This window comes from Lepidochelys kempii, chromosome 2, assembly GCF_965140285.1.
Source record: "Lepidochelys kempii isolate rLepKem1 chromosome 2, rLepKem1.hap1, whole genome shotgun sequence".
NCBI classification, from domain to species: Eukaryota; Metazoa; Chordata; order Testudines; family Cheloniidae; genus Lepidochelys; species Lepidochelys kempii.
Genome location: NC_136381.1, coordinates 74,724,689 through 74,738,487, shown reverse-complemented (window position 1 = coordinate 74,738,487; position 13,799 = coordinate 74,724,689). Strand labels below are relative to the sequence as shown.

The 13,799-nt window shown below is 45.0% G+C and overlaps 1 protein-coding gene across 4 annotated transcripts in view; it reads left to right on the top strand.

Moving 5' to 3' along the window:
• The window catches only part of MAPRE2 (microtubule associated protein RP/EB family member 2), a 171,062-nt gene that overhangs the window by 115,129 nt on the left and 42,134 nt on the right, over positions 1-13,799 (top strand). The gene's annotated exons all lie outside the window — the stretch shown is intronic.

Genomic DNA, 13,799 nt, shown 5'->3' with positions numbered 1-13,799 from the left:
AAAAATTCTGGACCTTAGGGTAACATTTCTAAAGTGCCTAAGTCCAATTTTCAAAGACTCTTAGGTGTGGTGACACTGATCTAACTTTTAGGTGCCTAAAAAAATCATTGGGATTCACAAAGAATGAATTAGGTACCTTGGCTCCCTTTACAATAAATGGGGAGAGAAGGGTGCCTCAGAACAGGACTCACAAAAAGCCAGCAGGCTGGGTGGTTTCTCGCCTAAGCTGCAATGAGGTGCCTCCCTCTGCTTGGAATTCTCAGCTGCAAACCCTCTCTTGGAGTTTGACACCTATGTCTCTTTAGCAAGAAGCAGGGAGGGATGGAATTCCCTCATAACTTTCAGTTCAGTGCTTCGGGTACTCACCTGGGATGTGGGAGCCCTTAGTCCAAGTCCCCTCTGTCTAAGGTGGAGAAGGGATTTGAACTGGGATCTGCCACTTCTGAGGCGAGTGCCCTTCCCAGTGGGCTATGGGATATTCTGATACGGGCATCCCTCAATCTCTCCTGTTTAAATAATTTTAAAAATTTATTGAAGCAGAGGGATTGGATCAAAGGTCTTCCAATTCCCTTGGGAGTGCTCTAACCTCTAGGCTACAGAGTCATTGGCATGCTTGCTTATGTTCTTGTGTATGTACTGTTCCCCCAGCCCCTGTGATTCTTTGATTATTTGTTCAACGTGGACTAACCTCAACAGGAGAGATGGAGGAAGGCCCACATCAGAATAGCTCTGAGCACAGTGGTTAGGGCACTCCCCTGGGATGTGACAGATCCATGTTCAAATCCCTTCTTGCCCCTCTTGAGAGAGAGGACTTGAACGTGGGGTCTCCCATATCCCGGCTGAGCTAAAAGTTATGAGGGAGCTCCTCTTGCTCCTTTCTCCCCCAGCTGGTTGGTGTAAGCTCGCCTATTGGGGCCCAATCTGGTAGGTGAGGTCAGAGCATGCTTACTTGTTCGGGCCCTGCAGGTGACTTAGGTGGAAGAATGCCCCTCTTTTCCTGATTCATGAAACACTCTGGACCTTAGGAGTCCAGCTGCCTGGCATGGGGCTGTGTGGTGCACATGCTTAGAGGCAGAAACATAGGCACCTAGGGAACTTTTACTACCTGAATTTAGGTACTTAGCAAGTTTAGTACCTGTGGGTTTTGGAGGCAGATGAGTGGAGATTTTATGGATTTCAGTGGGATCTGATTCTGGGAATTAGGAGTCTTAAGTGGGAATTAGGTTCTTAAGGGCTAGAATCGCAAGAGGACTTAGAAACCTATCTCTCGTTGCAAATCAATGGAACTTAGGCCAGGGGTGGGTAAACTAGGCCCATGGGCTGGATCAGGCCCTCCAGCCATCTCAGTCTGGCCCTCAAGCTCCTTCTTGGTAGCAGGGTCTGGGGCTTACCGGCTCCAGTGCTCTAGGGTGGGAGCAGGGTCAGGGGTCACTCCAAGCGGCTCCTGGAAGCAGCGGTATGGCCCTGCTCCCATGCTCCAGCCGGGGACCAGGGTTGGGGGCCGCTCCATGCGGCTCCCAGAAGCAGCAGCATGGCCCCCCTCTGGCTCCTATGTGTAGGGGCAGCCAGAGGGCTCCACTCTGCACGCTGCTCCCGACCCAAGTGCTGCCCCTGCAGCTCCCATTGGCTGGGAACTGCAGCCAGTGGGAGCTGCAGGGGTGCACCTGCAGACGGGGCAGTGCTCAGAGCCGCTTGGCCGTGGTTCCACATAGGAGCCAGTGGGGGGCCTTGAAGTACCCCTGAGCCACTCCCTGCACCCCGATCCCCTTCCGCAGTCCTGATTTCCCCTCCCGCCCTCCGAACCCCTGAGTCCCAGCCCGGAGCACACTCCTACATGCCAAACTCCTCATCCCCAGCCCCACCCCAGAGCCCGCACCCCCAGCTGGAGCCATTCCCCCCCCCCAAAAACAGTCTCCCGCCCCAGCCCAGAGCCCCCCTCCTGCACCCTAAACTCCTCATTTATGGCCCCACCCTGGAACCCACATCCCCTCCCACACCCCAGCCCCAATTTTGTGAGCATTCATGGCCCGTCATACAATTTCTATTCCCGTATAAAAAGAAAAGGAGTACTAGTGGCACCTTAGAGACTAACCAATAAAAGCTTATGCTCAAATAAATTGGTTAGTCTCTAAGGTGCCACAGGTACTCCTTTTTTTTTTTGCGAATACAGACTAACACGGCTGCTACTCTGAAACCTATTCCCATATGTGGCCCTCTGGCCAAAAAGTTTGCCCAGCCCTGACTTAGGCTCTGAAGTCACTTAAACACATTAAAAAATGTTGCCCCACACTACATTTTAGAACAAATCTGTTCTTTCTTATTTTGCTTAGTTACCAGTTCAGGATCGAGTTTCTGTTGCCATAGTTCTGACATCAGTTAGTAACTTTTCTGCATTCCCCTGCAGTGCTGTTCTAATCTGAGAAGTGACACGGTAAACAGACACTGTGGGGTGCTATGATTTCCTCAGTATGAAAGTTAAGATGTTTTCTCTACCAATTCTGCACTTAGAATGGGATCTGAAAGTAAAGCAGGTTTCTTGCATATTGTACATCATCATTAGAGCCCTGCAAATCTGCAGATATCTGCTTTATGTCTGTGGATATCCACATCTGCGGATGCAGATATCCGAAGATCATATTTGTGGATCGGATGCGGATACAAATTTTGTATCCGTGCAGGGCTCTAATCATCAGTGATAAAGATTCTGTAGGCAAAATCATATCCTGAGTAACATCTGTGGAAGCCTACTGTCTTCAGTCGGTTTGCACTGGAGTGACTAATTTTTAACTTGTTGCTAAGGAGTTAATATATGGGTATGTCTACGCTACGAAATTAGGTCGAATTTATAGAAGTCGGTTTTTTAGAAATCGTTTTTATATATTCGAGTGTGTGTGTCCTCACAGAAAATGCTCTAAGTGCATTAAGTGCATTAACTCGGCGGAGTGCTTCCACAGTACCGAGGCTAGAGTCGACTTACAGAGCGTTGCACTGTGGGTAGCTATCCCACAGTTCCCACAGTCTCCGCTGCCCATTGGAATTCTGGGTTGAGATCCCAATGCCTGATGGGGCTAAAACATTGTCGCGGGTGGTTCTAGGTACATATCGTCAGGCCCCCGTTCCCTCCCTCCCTCTGTGAAAGCAAGGGCAGACAATCGTTTCGCGCCTTTTTTCCTGAGTTACCTGTGCAGATGTCATACCACGGCAAGCATGAAGCCTGCTCAGGTAACCGTCACCGTATGTCTCCTGGGCGCTGGCAGACGTGGTACTGCATTGCTACACAGCAGCATCAACCCATTGCCTTGTGGCACCAGACGGTACAGTAGGACTGGCAGCCATCATCGTCATGTCTGAGATGCTCCTGGCCATGTTGGCCAGGAGCACCTGGGCAGACATGGGCGCAGGGACTAAATTTGGAGTGACTTGACCAGGTCATTCTCTTTAGTCCTGCAGTCAGTCCTATTGAACCATCTTATGGTGAGCAGGCAGGCGATACGGATTGCTAGCAGTCCTATTGTACCATCTTCTGCTGGACAGGCAAGAGATGAGGATGGCTTGCAGTCCTTCTGCACCGTCTGCTGCCAGCCAAAGATGTAAAAGATAGATGGAGTGGATCAAAACAAGAAATAGACCAGATTTGTTTTGTACTCATTTGCTTCCCCCCCCCCTCCCCTGTCTAGGGGACTCATTCCTCTAGGTCACACTGCAGTCACTCACAGAGAAGGTGCAGCAAGGTAAATCTAGCCATGTATCAATCAGAGGCTAGACCAACCTGCTTGTTCCAATAAGAACAATTACTTAGGTGCACCATTTCTTATTGGAACCCTCCGTGAAGTCCTGCCTGAAGTACTCATTGATGTAAAGCCACCCCCTTTGTTGATTTTAATTACCTGTAAGCCAACCCTGTAAGCTGTGTTGTCAGTCGCCCCTCCCTCCGTCAGGGCAATGGCAGACAATCATTCCGCGCCTTTTTTCTGTGCAGACGCCATACCACGGCAAGCATAGAGCCCGCTTGGATCACTTTGGCAATTAGGAGCACATTAAACACCACATGCATTATCCAGCAGTATATGCAGCACCAGAACCTGGCAGAGCGATACCGGGCGAGGAGGCGACGTCAGCGCGGTCACATGAGCGATCAGGACATGGACACAGATTTCTCTGAAAGCATGGGCCCTTCCAATGCATGCTCATGGTGCTAATGGGGCAGGTTCATGCTGTGGAACACCGATTCTGGGCTCGGGAAACAAGCACAGACTGGTGGGACCACATAGTGTTGCAGGTCTGGGACGATTCCCAGTGGCTGCAAAACTTTCGCGTGCGTAAGGGCACTTTCATGGAACTTTGTGACTTGCTTTCCCCTGCCTTGAAGTGCATGAATACCAAGATGAGAGCAGCCCTCACAGTTGAGAAGCGAGTGGCGATAGCCCTGTGGAAGCTTGCAACGCCAGACAGCTACTGGTCAGTTGGGAATCAATTTGGAGTGGGCAAATCTACTGTGGGGGCTGCTGTGATGCAAGTAGCCCACGCAATCAAAGATCTGCTGATATCAAGGGTAGTGACCCTGGGAAATGTCAGGTTATAGTGGATGGCTTTGCTGCAATGGGATTCCCTAACTGTGGTGGGGCCATAGACGGAACCCATATCCCTATCTTGGCACCGGAGCACCAAGCCGGCGAGTACATAAACCACAAGGGGTACTTTTCAATAGTGCTGCAAGCTCTGGTGGATCACAAGGGACGTTTCACCAACATCAGCGTGGGATGGCCGGGAAAAGTACATGACGCTCACATCTTCAGGACCTCTGGTCTGTTTCAAAAGCTGCAGGAAGGGACTTTATTCCCAGACCAGAAAATAACTGTTGGGGATGTTGAAATGCCTATAGTTATCTTTGGGGACCCAGCCTACCCCTTAATGCCATGGCTCATGAAGCCGTACACAGGCAGCCTGGACAGTAGTCAGGAGCTGTTCAACTACAGGCTGAGCAAGTGCAGAAGGGTGGTAGAATGTGCATTTGGACGTTTAAAGGCACGCTGGCGCAGTTTACTGACTCGCTTAGGCCTCAGCGAAACCAATATTCCCACTGTTACTACTGCTTGCTGTGTGCTCCACAATATCTGTGAGAGTAAGGGGGAGACATTTATGGTGGGGTGGGAGGTTGAGGCAAATTGCCTGGCTGCTGATTATGCACAGCCAGACACCAGGGCGGTTAGAAGAGCACAGGAGGGCGCGGTACGCATCAGAGAAGCTTTGAAAACCAGTTTCATGACTGGCCAGGCTACGGTGTGAAAGTTCTGTTTGTTTCTCCTTGATGAAATCCCCCGCCCCTTTGTTCACTCTACTTCCCTGTAAGCTAACCACCCTCCCCTCCTCCCTTCGATCACCGCTTGCAGAGGCAATAAAGTCATTGTTGCTTCACATTCATGCATTCTTTATTCATTCATCACACAAATAGGGGGATGACTACCAAGGTAGCCCAGGAGGGGTGGTGGAGGAGGGAAGGAAAATGCCACACAGCACTTTAAAAATTTACAACTTTAAAATTTATTGAATGCCAGGCTTCTGTTTTTTGGGCAATCCTCTGTGGTGGAGTGGCCGGTTGGCTGGAGCCCCCCCCCACCGCGTTCTTGGGCGTCTGGGTGTGGAGGCTGTGGAACTTGGGGAGGAGGGCGGTTGGTTACACAAGGGCTGCAGTGGCAGTCTGTGCTCCAGCTGCCTTTGCTGCAGCTCAACCATACACTGGAGCATACTGGTTTGATCCTCCAGCAGCCTCAGCATTGAATCGTGCCTCCTCTCATCACACTGCCGCCACATTTGAGCTTCAGCCCTGTCTTCAGCCCACCACTTACTCTCTTCAGCCCGCCACCTCTCTTCCCGGTCATTTTGTGCTTTCCTGCACTCTGACATTACTTGCCTCCATGCATTCGTCTGTGCTCTGTCAGTGTGGGAGGACAGCATGAGCTCAGAGAACATTTCATCGCGAGTGTGTTTTTTTTTTCTTTCTACTCTTCACTAGCCTCTGGGAAGGAGAAGATCCTGTGATCATTGAAACACATGCAGCTGGTGGAGAAAAAAAAAGGAACAGCGGTATTTAAAAAGACACATTTTATAAAACAGTGGCTACACTCTTTCAGGGTAAACCTTGCTGTTAACATTACATACATAGCACATGTGCTTTCATTACAAGGTCGCATTTTGCCTCCCCTCACTGCGTGGCTAACAGCGGGGAACATTTCTGTTCAGCCACAGGTAAACAGCCCAGCAGGAACGGGTACCTCTGAGTGTCCCCTGAAGAAAAACACCCTATTTCAACCAGGTGACCATGAATGATATCTCACTCTCCTGAGGATAACACAGAGAGATAAAGAACGAATGTTGTTTGAACGCCAGAAAACATACACTGCAATGCTTTGTTGTATAGTGATTTCCGAGTACGTGTTACTGGCCTGGAGTGGTAAAGTGTCCTACCATGAAGGACGCAATAAGGCTGCCCTCCCCAGAAACCTTTTGCAAAGGCTTTGGGAGTACATCCAGGAGAGCCGCGAATGCCAGGGCAAATTAATCCTTTCACATGCTTGCTTTTAAACCAAGTATAGTATTTTAAAAGGTACACTCACCGGAGGTCCCTTCTCCGCCTGCCGGGTCCAGGAGGCAGCCTCAGGTGGGTTCAGGGGGTACTGGCTCCAGGTCCAGGGTAAGAAACACTTCCTGACTGTCGGGAAAACCAGTTTCTCTGCTTGTTTGCTGTGAGCTATCTACAACCTCATCATCATCATCATCTTCTTCGTCCCCAAAACCTGCTTCCGTATTGCCTCCATCTCCATTGAAGGAGTCAAACAACACGGCTGGGGTAGTGGTGGCTGAAGCCCCTAAAATGGCATGCAGCTCATCATAGAAGCGGCATGTTTGGGGTTCTGACCCAGAGCGGCCGTTTGCCACTCTGGTTTTCTGGTAGGCTTGCCTCAGCTCCTTAAGTTTCAAGTGGCACTGCTTCGGGTCCCTGTTATGGCCTCTGTCCTTCATGCCCTGGGAGATTTTGACAAAGGTTTTGGCATTTCGAAAACTGGAATGGAGTTCTGATAGCACGGATTCCTCTCCCCATACAGCAATCAGATCCCGTACCTCCTGTTCAGTCCATGCTGGAGCTCTTTTGCGATTCTGGGACTCCACCATAGTCACCTCTGCTGATGAGCTCTGCATGGTCACCTGCAGCTTGCCACGCTGGCCAAACAGGAAATGAGATTCAAAAGTTTGCGGTTCTTTTCCTGTCTACTTGGCCAGTGCATCTGAGTTGAGAGTGCTGTCCAGAACGGTCACAATGGAGCACTCCGGGATAGCTCCCGGAGGCCAATACCGTGTAATTGTGTCCACAGTACCCCAAATTCAACCTGGCAAGGCCGATTTAAGCGCTAATCCACTTGTCGGGTGGAGTAAGGAAATCGATTTTAAGAGCCCTTTAAGTCAAAATAAAGGGCTTCATTGTGTGGACGGATGCAGGTTTACATCGATTTAACACTGCTAAATTCGACCTAAAGTCCTTGTGTAGACCAGGGCTAAGAAAAGAGTTGCAAAACTGTCTTGTTTTCATTAACAAGTGACTGCATCACTACCCAAACTTATCTCTTTTTAAGACTATCCAGCAAGCCCAATGATCTCCAATGCATCACCAGCTATCTGACCCGATCATCAAAAACGTCTCGGTCCATTAAAAAAGAAATTTCTTCAGGTACACAATCTCATTAATAAAACCAAATATTCCTTGCTTAACTAACACATGACACTCAAATTTAGACTTATTCCTATATTCCATGATCTTTTTGGGCCTACTTTGTCTTTGAAATATCCTTTGCCTTTATCATAAACATAATTATTACAACCACATGTCGTTTTCGGTTTCAGGACAGTGATATTACAAGGATTTCATGCCCAGCGGATATCCCACTCCCAAGGATTTTGTGAGAGTCTGTCAGAGTAGTGTTGTCAGGTGGAGGAATTTCTGGCTGTCATGTCAGCACTCCGGGCAGCAGAGTCCCAGGCCCTGTTTAACCCCTGTAATCCTCTAGGCCTGGAAACTTGAAGAGGGAGATGCAACAGTATTGGGAGGACAGAACCACTGGGATAGTCAAGAAGTGGCAGGGGTTCCATGGATGGAGGTGAGCTAGTATTGTAAGGATATTGGGCCATAAAGAGATGGGCAGAACCTGTTAATACGCAACATGAGGTAAGGGGTCTCTCAGTGGGGAGAGGAGTTGACCTGGCTTCTGCTGTAGAGGATGAAAAATGACAGGAAGTGTTTGGCTTATATCAAAGACATTTTGTATAAAAATAATTAGATTGTTTTTATCAATAGAACTATCTTCTCCACATGTGTAAACGTAATAAAAAAAATACTATTGTATAATTGTGCGGGAGTCAGGACGGATTTCCACTTCCAGCTGGAATTATTTAGAAAAGCAAACCGAGAGCTGCATATATTTTTGAGCAGTAAAGTTGTAAGGTGCCATTTCATTTAGGAAACTAATGAGCAACTTTGTAAATTCCTTTCTGGATATGGTTCTCATTTTGAACCATTTCTCCACTGTTCTTGCTCCTTTAGCAATCAGTGTCTCAATGTTTCCATTGTGAACTCTGGATTTATATTGACTATTTAATAATTGCACCAAGGCTCCCATTCAGTGCTTAGGTACCATGGTGATAATGCTTCTCTTTCTAATGCAGCTAAGCTGTATTTGAATCATATTAAACAACAGCAGCTCATGTCCAGTTGTGTTAGTGAAAGTGAGTGATATATTCATTGTCCCTTTGAAATGCCACAAATCCCAGGACACAAGACTCTGGGCCATATTAAAGATCAGAAGGCTCCAGCCTCCAGATGTTGAGCAGAAAGAGTGCAGATTGTTTCTCAGGAGAAAAAAAAAGGGCAAGAGGGGACCTGAATGCATTGTGCTGAAGACAAAGAAAACTTAAATTATCAAGAAAATAAATGTATGCAACTTCGAAAACATTACTAAGAACTACCATTTTCTACAATTTGAACTGTAGTTCTGATTTTAAAGAAATGTGCAATCAACAGCAAATGTCAGCCTTAATATTGCATTTACAGAAACATTTTAATTGAAATTTAATCATTTGACACTTTTACAATCAACAGTTTCTTCTTCCATGCCTTTATTCTGACATAGAGGCCAGTTCCTTCCCCTACTACGGTTGTAGTCATCCTACTTAGCATTGTGGGTGTAGTCTTGTCATTTACATTTGAGGCATGCCGTGTAGTAATCTCTATGCAGGAAACCAAGAAAAAGCCGTCAGCGTAAAGGGCTGGCTGGCAGAGCAACTCAGCACACACTTCCACACCCAAGTTATGAAGACTTAGTGATATTCAGCTTTTAGATTTTAATCGCAATGGAATTTTCTCTCTTGGAGGGAAGGAAAATACTATTCATAAGCCTCCCATGGGCCAGAAGCAGTAATATTTTGGCATGTTAGCCTGATTCAGGACTACAGAAACCATCAATTGTAATGTCACGGTAGGGGGAACTAGTTATTTTCTTCTAAATATAAATACTTAAACCAAATCAACTTCAAGTGTCTTTCTGCTAGCTGTATACAACAACAGAAGTAGGCAATACTGCTGTGTATAAAAAACAGTTGCTGTGCCACTTAATTTTAAAATGGGTATAGAATTTCTACATTTCTACTGATTGGGTCAAAAGTAGTGACCATTCATGTCTAATCAGCACAACCTTGCTGGCAAATACTTTCTGTAATCTAGCCTCAGAATTTTAAAGAAGTCAATGACCGGATCAATATGCCAGAACAACAACTAATATAAGATTTACATAAAAATTCAGAATTAATTTTAATAATGGTTAAAAACCCTTTCTCATTCTGTTCCAGCATTGGTGCATCTACAAAATTCAATAACCTTTCTATTGCTATACTGCTGATTATAATTTCATTTAAAAAAAGTGGAGTGCCTGGTAATATTTTCAAAAAATCAGATGTGGAGGGGAATATAGTAGGGGTAGATGGAGACAGATTAACCATGAGAGATGATCGTTCTGATGTGGTTGTGGCTGGACAGAGACAGACTAACCATGAGAGACAGTTCTGGTGTGGTTGTTGCTGTACTGTTTCCAACATCCACTTTTACGCTTTGTAAACTAGAGCAGAGAAGGTAAAGTTTTAAAATAAAATAAATGACAAGTGGTAAATCTGCTGTAGAAACCTTGTTCATGTAAATTACACAATAGCTGTAATAGTCTTTTTAAAATACAGTTTCATCATTAGAACTTTCAGCTGCATTAAAGGGACACAGTTAACTTAAACTTGTCAATTTGAGAGTTAATACTTTTATCTGCCCCTGTGTCTCCTGCCACATTTTGTGATTTTTTTTTTAATTATTTTTTTTTAATTTCTTGCCGGTGGCTGTGCCAAAACTCTCCAACGGTGTGGGAAAGTGACTAAACTAACTAGGCACAAAATAATCTGTGGTACAACACTGTGCTGGGAAGCAAAGGGACATAGGATGCATCCTTACTTCCTGTATTATCCAGCAAGATAGCAGCGTTCACAAAGCTCAGGATATGAGCCCTAGCTATGTACGAGATTTCTTCTTGACACTTGTACTGACACATGTTTGAGCTCTGACACCACTCTCCTTTCTAGAGTTCCTAACGTACATCAGCTGGTGATTGTGACTTGATGTGAGTTAGTCTCTGACATCAAATTTGGCCCATCCTACTCCACTTTTGTATTTGTTACTGTAATGAAGCTTACTACAGAGGGAGTGTTCTGGCAGCAAACTGTGCTGTTATCAGAGATCACAGTTCAGGTCAGTACTGTAAAGTGGGTATGTTCAGCGTTTCTGGCATTTGGGTATTGCACAGAACCAGAACATCCTATTGGCTGATATGAAATACAAGAAAAACAACTACCAACATCAGAGGGAGAAGAGAACACGGGGACGCATCATCACAAAGGTTTCAAACCTAGTAAGCTGCTGCCCAGAGGGATGCAAAAGGAATTTGTTACCAGCAGAAACAATAAAAGATGACTTTGCAAACTCATGTATACTTACCAAATGACAACTATAAATAAAATGGTGAGAACCTCAGCACTGTGAATATCTTTAACACAAGCAGCTGTGCAGTGAGTGTTCAGGGACTCCTGGCAATTACCTAGGTGTTAGAGTATAAGCTTATATGTGGGGAGAGGGTCGGGAGGGAGAATTTGGCGCAAACTCCCTTTATACCATGAATCAGTTGCACAATTGACCCCTTAGATTGAACAAAGCAATTGCTCTATATCTGACCTATCAGTCCACATCGTCAAAAGAAACCTGCACAACACTTTCAAAAGACACATCTGGGAGCTTAAATTCATAACTTTGCTAGACACTAAAAATCATGGTTTTAAAAAAGACACTGGACTTAGGCTTTATTTCAACCATCTGTAACCCACTAGTCCCCTCCCCCCCTTTTTTTTTGTCCAATGACTGCAGGGGTTTTAGTGGGCTACTTCACCTTGAATGGTCCCTTAGAATACGTGCTAACTACTTATGCTAAACTGTCTGTTCAATCTAGTATTTAGCTGTGTTGCTCGCTGTACATTTCCCAGACCTGAAGAAGAGCTCTTGTAGCTCAAAAGCGTGTCTCTCTCACCAGCAGAAATTGGTCCAATAAAAAAAATTACCTCACCCACCTTGTCTCTCTAATATCCTGGGATTGACGTGGCTAGGACAACACTGCATACTAAATAAATCCACGTAGTAATAAATAATATAGTATAATCAAGTCAAGCCATCCAATACTATATCACACTACTCATCTTCCTTTTCAGCGATATTTCACATACTTTCTATTAGTGGACATTTATTTACTAGTTCCCATGCAATATAAAGGTAAGCTCTGTGCAATTAGTTTGCTTTACGAAGCTTTCTGTATGATGATGCACCTGCATTATCTGAGGTTTTTAACTTGCCACAAGGTTCCTGTTCTACAGGGATTCTTTATTTTATATCCTAAGCATACCAAAGCCATTGCAAGTAGCTAAATAAAAGGTTTCTTTGGAAATTCAAATCCTTCCTATAAACTCCACCCATAAAGTCAGTAAGTGTAAATATACTTCCTAAGAAATGCTGTGCAAAGAAGGTATTAAAAATGGCAGCAGTTTCAAGCACTGAGTCTAAGCTGTTGTCACAGCCTTGACAATAAGTCACATGAAAGCCTCATTTGTAGCTTATGTAACTCGTTTTCCTGTGACTCTAGCTCAAACTCTGTTGTTTTTTTCTTTTCTGGAAGACAGCCTCTCCCTCCCTTCATATGATGGTTGACTGAGTATAGAGAATTATGGGCCCTCCAGAACATGTTTGAGGCATATTGATAGAAAAGTGTGGTAGTTTTTTGCTCTGTTGCTATCTGTGGTGTATCTGTGCTTTGGCTAAATAGAGGATAATCTCGGATCCAACACACCTGTTACCTTGCAAGACTACTGACAATTGCTAAAACTTTGATTAAAAAAGAATATTTGTGTGACACTGAACAAAATTGTCAAAAGCCCGCACCCAAGTTGTGCCTCTTAGACCTGCCCATACATCAAGTGATTGCACAAAACAGCCCTTTTGATAAATACTATTTGCACAAAACGTTTAAAAACTTATTGAGCAAATAGTATTTAATGTGCAATTTTCTGACTTGCATACACAGGTATATAGGTGGTTGAGCTTGTACGCATCTGAAAATTGACCTTAAATATGCTAATATGGTGGAATATTCTTCCAGGTTAGAGGACATCACTGTTCCACAAAGAATCTGAGTTGAGATTTCCCTTCCCCACATTTTTAACACTTGTCACCAAAATGTCATGACATTTTCATGTCTTGATAGTGAAGATCCCCCCTTCCCCAATGATGGTGCTGCTGTGACATAAGGACCTTTTAAGGGAAAGGTCACTAGGTGTAACAAAGTATTACCTATATATTCCTAGTCAGTTCACCTTTTTTAAAAAGTTCCCTGCACATTTGTGTATTGCATATTTTTATCCCCTGTGGCTGGCATCTAAATTTACTGAACCCTCATGCTAAATTTAGTAAACCTGTTGTGTGAAAGAATTAAAACTGGCAGCACTAAGAGGAGCCCAATATCTGAACGCTTTGGGCAATGAGGTGACTGAGTGTCTCCTTATCCAAATGTTTCGTTTTTGAGCTTTAGAGGTGAAAAATTTCAGGATTTTTTTTTGTTGGGGAAGGGGCGGGAGGAGGGGGAGAAATGGCCTTAGATCCCATAATTCTGAAACTTATTTCCCGCCTGTATTCATGTCACTTTGGGTTTTGCTCTGTCTCATTTTAAGCCTCTACCTGATGGGGGTACTGAATAGGATTGGCTGCGAACTGAGCAAGCTACCTTATATCTCAGTGCCATTGATTTCTTTGGTTCCAGGAAACAAACATATTTTCCCTTGATCCAACTTTGGGAAGCTGTAGGAGTCTGAAGACACTTATTAGGTGGCTTCCATTTAAACTGACAGCTAGGGACTTTATTACTTGCTGTACAGGCAGCCCTACCTTGTATAGGGAGTCTACTTCAGTACAACACCAGTTGTAAATGGAAGAAAGATTTACTTGCCTCAGTCACGGTCATCCTTTAGATGTTACACAATAGTGCTTGGTGCATCCAGACTGAATGAAAATAATATAGATATTAATAGGCCACTTACACTATTCAACATTGTAGTGGACAGATAGGCATTGGGTACATGGCACTAGAAATGAATTACAGCAGTAGCTAGTCAGCATGGTTACT